Genomic DNA, 7,008 nt, shown 5'->3' with positions numbered 1-7,008 from the left:
TGCCTTTCTCGTCTAAAACACGTTCAGCTACAAAACTTTTGAATAAAAATCTTGAGTTTAATGAATTAAAAAATACATGTATTCTCTACTATTTTTTCATCATATCTGTGTATTTTAGCTTTGGTTTTTTGGCCTGAGTGAGTATTCACCGCGCCATAGCTCTGGCCATACATAGGTCTACTAATTCTCCTAGTATGTACCTTAGAAAGGTGGAAAAGTAGAGGGAAACTGATACGGCGAGATCACCCTGCAATAAAAACTCTATTGCTCTATTCCAGAACCAGCAAGAATCTATTTTTGCAATTTTAACGATATCATAAAGAAAAATTGGTTATTGTAGCAAACGCTTTTATATCCTTGCCGTTTTCGAATAGAGCAATAGCCGTAAAATCGGATGGAGATGTTGAATATGGAAAAATCTATTCAATTTGGGCTGATATTCACAATATATTGAGCAATAGCCGTAAAATCGGATGGAGATGTATATCGAAGCTATATAAAAGTCAAAACCGATGTCGATAAAATTTGGCAGAGGTATTTTTGAGCAGTATCTGATGCCCGGTATCAATTATCATTGTTGTGGAATGCGTATTACGCATGTGAGGGACTTTAATTCCAAATCGGATGAAATATATATATTGGAGCTATAACTATATCTGAACCGATTTTAACAAAAATGTGATGCACTTGCTTAGACTGAATTCAGTCGGAATTTCGGTCCATTTGGGTTGATATTAGCCATTTGGTGCCCATTAAACCTGATATCGCATAAATATATATATATGGGAGCTATATCTAAATTTGACCGGATATCGACAAAATTTATCAGAGGTATTTTTGAGCTCCAGTAGTTATCTGGTACTAATTATTATTCTTGCATATTACGCATGTGAGGGACCTGAAACCCTAAATCGGATGAAACATATAAATGGGAGCTATAGCTATATCTGAACCGATTTTCACAAAATTTGATGTAATTGCTACTAGACTGAATTCGGTCGGATGTGCCAAAATTCAGATCATTTGTACTGATATTTGTCATTTGGTGCACAATTAATCGGAAATCGGTTGAAGGTATATATGTGAGCTATATGTAAATTTCAATAGGATTCGTCCTCGGGCCAAAAAAATATTGTTTGGAAAATTTCAACTCAATCTGATAATAAGTGCGACCTGTGGCCAAATTACCGCATTCGTCATCGAGCGCTGTTTCGTATAGAGAAAAATTTCGATTGCATACTACTTATCGTGTACAACTTCGAGTAAAAACAATTCGATAACGTCTGCGGTGATCCGCGTAAACTACGTTACGATGCGGAAGTAGGAAATGGGAAGATTTCGACTCGGTGATTTGGCCCCTGCATTTTGTTCACAAAAATACGTGGACAGACTGACGGACGAACGGACTTCCTGGCATAAATCGACTCAGAAAGTGATTCTATGAAGATCCCCAAAAGTAACTATGGGTCTATGTTACAAACAAACGCACAAAGACTTTGTGGTAAGTGTTATATGGTATAAAAACGATTCCCTAAGTATTTATGCAAGACAAGAGACATATTTCTAGTATAATTGAAAAATAAAGGCGTACATTTAAGGTACTCATGACATTAATTTCTCCCTGCCAAAATCTGAAAGAATGTAAAGATTTTTTACGATGATCGATTTTTCTTTTGTTATATCAAACAAAAACGCAAAACTTAAGAAATCTTGCAGGTTTTGGCACAGAACATGCCTTATATAATTATACCATTTTAATGAGTAAGCTGGTTTATGGCAACCCTGTAATGAGATATTTGGTGAACCGCTTGGAATTGAAACAACATTTGATGATGATATAGATACATAAAAAAAAACTATCATAAAAACATTGCACTTTAAAATGTTCTAAACATTAGTTATCGACTACTAATTTTACGAAGAGTTGTAATTTATAAGACGTTTGATCAAAGATATTAACAGAATAAATAACTCATTTTGTAAAAACATAATCGGTAAAAATAAGGCTTTTTTTGTAGGGAAAATTGACGAGGTAATATACAGATAATGCTGGGATGAATTATTTTAATTGACGTTTAAACTAGGTTAACCCTACAAAAAATTCTAACGTAAACATGGCATAAGAGCTATAAATATAGGTTTTAAAAGATTTTTTTGAGGGACGCTAAGAGCTATTTACTAGAATTTTATTAAATTCATGGTAGAATTAAGAAGAAAGAAGAAGAAGAAAACTGCAACAAAGTAAAACAAAATAATTTTTCATTTATTTTTAATTTTATTGAATGAAACCAAAAATGCCGAAAATAGCATCAAATTTTAGAATAAGTTTCGATTTTGTTGCGTTCATCCTCATTGTAAAATTTTTATAATGTGCAATTTAATGCACCGAACGTGCTGAACGCCAGCCAAAAAAGAGAACCGGATACGCAGGGCGGCCGGCTAAATTTTAAAAAGTGATGCCAAGTTTCATGTTGTTTATTGTACAACATGAGAGACGTGTGGCAAAAATACAACACTGGGGATAATAGTGGGTAGGTAGAACACCTGATAAAGGTAAATAATAAATGTCAGGGAAATTGTGGGAAAATCTTGGAAAAGAGGGAAAGTTTGGTTGAGCGTCCTTGGTGGCCGTATATAAAGCACAGAGAGGGCGAAAAGCGCCATTATTTCAAAGTGGTGTGGAACAGAAACAGTTCAGTCAATTTTTAAATGTTTTTTTTTGTGAATAGAAAAAGGAAATATTAAATTGGCAGTTACAATTTGTGTGTTTTATTGTTTTATTTGTGTGGCGTATCTAAACAATTTGTAAGTGTTGATTTGTAAGTGATGTTATGTCGGATGTGTTGTGTTAAGTTTTGTGTTCTATTTAGGAATAACGCCGCGCATAAATCCACAATTGGACAACGCCATCCGACTGGGACGAAAAAGAAGCGGGCATCCCCAACAATTATTTTTGTATCGCCAGGTGCGGCACAGGGGTTCCAGGCAACGAAAAGGTTCTGGAAACGGCCAAAAGACCTGGGAAACTGCCAGTGGATAACCCTTGGAACAGGCAATAGTACCAATCCGGGAAGCTAACCAGTAGATCCCACCTAAAAATCTGTAAAAAGAAGATAAAAAGTTGCCTAAGTATGCCGTTGTGAAGGTAATGTAATTCAAAATTTAAGTTACTTACCAAAGAAAAGAAAGAAAGCCAAATCCCGCTGGAAAAAGTCATATGAAGTTCCTTCTCCTTTGACGGAAACACCACTGAAATAAAAAAGAAAAAAACATGAAATTCATCAATTAATCCGAATTTGACCAAAAGAAAAAAAAAGAAGCTATAAAAAATTATTTGTTTGTTAGTGTGTAGTTTAGTATATAAGTTAAACGTATTGTTTGTAGTTAGATAAATAGTGCTTAAGATACAAATGTAAGGAAAATTAATGCCCATTAAATCCTATTGTTAGTGAGTGTAGGGTTGCCTCAAAATTTTACAGCTAGAAAATTTCGATTTTTCTGTTTGGGACAAGGATTTGAAATGCCCAAAAGATTTGTCTAAGTGAGCTCCTTTAGGCAGAAATTTAAAGTACTTGTATTGGCCAAAATTGGCGCTTCTAGCAGGGTAATAAAAAAAGGTAATCTGAGTATTGACTCACAATTTTTGTTTTTCGTTCGGGTATTAATAATCCAGTTTTTTTTTATGTGTTCGTGTTGAAATTAGTTTTAAGAGAACGATTATGATTCTAATAAATAAGCTTAATGTCTAATTGTCTAAAGAAATAATATGTTGTGCTAAATTTTGTTTGTGAGAGAGGAGGTTAGGCGTTGTAAGTGAGTGTGTGTGGCTTTTTGGGGCCCTTTTTAAATTTTTTTTGAGTGTATTTGGACTAAAGGGTCAAGGATGGGTGGGCATAGTGGGGGAGCAATAATATCAAGCTCCTGTGTCATAGGTGTATGTTGTGTATGTTTGTTTTCAGATTTTCTGTGTTTGTGTTTATTCCAGTACAATTCTTTAAGTGTTCATTCCCTAGGGTTGATGGTGGCAGGGTTGAGAACCCCCTGGATTAACCGCTCCCTCCTGAGCTAGTGCGGAACCCCACCATAACGCCGAGTAGGCTGAATGTAACAATATGGCGCCCAATTTCAAAAGAAAACATTAATGTCTTCCAGACATTAGCCAATAATATGTGCAATAAAATCTACGCACTGTGCAATATACCATAGGAGACAATAGATTTAAGCAAAATATCGCATTTTTTACATGCTTGCGAATATTGCAACCACTTTCTAAGTAATTAAAAAGTGTCAATTGTGCAATATTTAGCATAGAAAGTAAAAAATCAGGATATTCTGTTCCACTGATTAGGGTCTAGTGCAATAGCTTTTGTTCGTGAAGTGTAACAAAATTTGTATTGTTTTATGACCTGTGTTTTGACGTGTATGTGTTTAAATTTTTTAGAGTAGCGACAATATTTTAAGGTTAGCATAGGATAATTACAGCATCTGCGAACCGATGGGCCACAGACTGTATTGCACTAATTTTATCCTTTCGTGAGATCTCTTTTCTTTAAATATTGGAGAAAATTGCCACGGTGCTAATTTCTAAATGAAAAGTTCAATGTTAGTAATTGTAAAGTCCAACTAGTCAATACTCTATGACAACCGTAATAGGCCACTATAAAATAAAATCATGTTTTTTTTGTTTGAAAAGCATAGACCACACACATACCTTATTACAGCTGAAAATACTCCTAAACTCCTCTCATATTTGTCATTGTCTTTGAAAATTTAAATTTTGTTTGTTTTGTTAACCTATTGATTTTTATTTGTTTTGTTTTGTTGTTATTTAACCTATTGATTTATAAATGTTTTGTTTTATTAATATTTACTATTTTTATAACTGTGTGTAATACATTAATCCCTTTTATTGTCTTTTAAAATTAATTAGTTTGTAGTTCATTCCATATAATCTTTACAGCCAACCACATAAGTATTTCCATCTTTATATATATAGTAATATCAATGAACGCAGCTACGGTAGGGAAAAAACGCAGGAAAAGAAATAGATCGTTAGTGTTTGACCTTAGCAGAACTTCAATTGCATCACCAAAACCGAAAACTAAGAAAAAAGAAAAAATGCAAAACGCTAATGTCAACCCAACTGTTCGGGATTTATCAGGTTCAATTAATAACCCTAATCCTAGCACTAGTGCTGCAGCTAAAATGCCTTCTAACATGCCTCAACCCACTGTGCCAATGCAACCAAAAGAAGTTGACCAACTTGTCAGAAGTTTGGTGCAAGATAGTTTGAACCATGCCCAGGCAAATCTGCAGGCTCTGGTTGAAAAGAGCGTGAGCAAGGAGATGGAAAAGGTTTACACTGTAGTAGATAAATTAAATGATGCAATCGCAAAATTGTCGATCAGCAATCAAAGTGCACCACCAATTCAGATGCCTCAACCAATTCCTACATTAAATCCTAAACCCCCTTCTTCACCCCCAAATAGCGTAAATAACCCACCTATAAACCGTACCCATACTATTACTCCATCCTTCATGAGTTTTCAAAATTTTCCAGGTATAAGAATTGAGAGATTTGGGATAAATTTCTCTGGCAGACCCAATACTTTGTCAGTAGAAGACTTTATATACCGGCTAGAACATTTTCAAAAGCTTTACAACCTTCCATGGAAAGATATTTTGAATGAGTTCCATGTTTTAGTTTCAGGCCCTGCTAATGAATGGTTCTGGCTAGAACAAATGAATAACAATATTTCTAATTGGCAGTCATTAAAACATGCCTTGTGTGAAAGGTTCAAAACCAGAAGAACATGCTTCGAAGAAATGCGTGATTTGTTAGAGCGAAAGCAAATGCCAGGAGAATCGATAAACTCGTTCTTCCACGACTTAAACGCAATGAGATCTAAGCTAGAAAGACCAGTTTCGGAATACGAAATGATCTCCCTGGCTAAGAAAAATGTGCGAAAGAATATTTCAGGTATTGTTTATTCGATGCAAGTATCCTCGCTTGAGCAATTGAGAATTGAGTGTATTGAGATTGAAAAGACATTCTTTCGACGCGATCCTGCCCCAGTTACTACTCCTACTTACAATAAACCAGCTCGTGTAAATGCGATGCATGAAGAGAATGACGAAGAAATTTTTCAGGTATTCGATGAATCAGATGAAGTAGTAGATGTTTCAGCAGTCAATGTTCAATTAGTCTGTTGGAATTGCCAAACTCCCGGCCACGGATTCAGGGATTGTCTTTCCACTCAAAGAAATCTATTTTGTTTTAAGTGTGGAAAGCAGAATACCATTACGCCGAAATGTGCAAATTGTCGATTGGGAAACTCGAGGAAGAACCTGGTTACAGCGGGAAACCACCGTTCTGCCGAGCAGCCCGCCGATCAGAATCCACAATCGATTTAGAAAAAAGTAAAACCGATAAACAAATTTACCCTAAAATTCGACATTATTTACCGTTGGAGGTCAGGGAACAAAATTATGAGGAAATAAGGTCAAGAATATTCGGAGAAGATCAAAATGAAATGAATAGCAAACAATTCAAGAAAAAACAAAGAATTTCAAAACTAAGGCAAAAGCAAAAACAATTTAAATTGCTAAAGAAATCTGTGTCTGAATCAATAGTCCGATGCCAATATAAAACAGATTTAAGACCATATGTTACGATAAAAATTGAAGGAAAGGAAGTTAGAGGTTTATTAGACTCTGGCGCTACAGTCAGTCTACTGGGAAGAAATTGTAGAGAAATAGTGGAAGAGATAGGAACTAATGTAAAACTCTATAGTTCAAATGTCACCACTGCTTCTGGTCAACGACACCGCATTTTAGGTACAATTGAAGTCGATGTTGAATATCAAAGTCAGTTAGCTAAAATGACATTGTTTCTATGTCCTGACTTAGAACAGGAATTATATTTAGGGATAGATTTTTGGAAGATATTTGGAATTGCACCCGAAATATTTCCCACAGAAGAAATAAATCTGGAACTTCAGCAAAAAA

General features: G+C 35.0%; 1 long non-coding RNA gene across 1 annotated transcript; it reads left to right on the top strand.

The window, feature by feature from the left end:
- The first annotated feature begins 1,598 nt into the window (after positions 1 to 1,598).
- On the top strand, positions 1,599 to 3,101 carry LOC131804591 (uncharacterized). The gene is made up of 2 exons (XR_009343176.1): positions 1,599 to 2,805; positions 2,871 to 3,101. It is a non-coding gene; the product is annotated as an uncharacterized LOC131804591 (long non-coding RNA).
- Positions 3,102 to 7,008: the final 3,907 nt, after the last annotated feature.

This window comes from Musca domestica, unplaced genomic scaffold (genome assembly GCF_030504385.1).
Source record: "Musca domestica strain aabys unplaced genomic scaffold, Musca_domestica.polishedcontigs.V.1.1 46, whole genome shotgun sequence".
Lineage (NCBI taxonomy): Eukaryota > Metazoa > Arthropoda > Insecta > Diptera > Muscidae > Musca > Musca domestica.
Note: the sequence above shows the minus strand (reverse complement) of the source record. Positions and strands in the feature narration are given on the sequence as shown.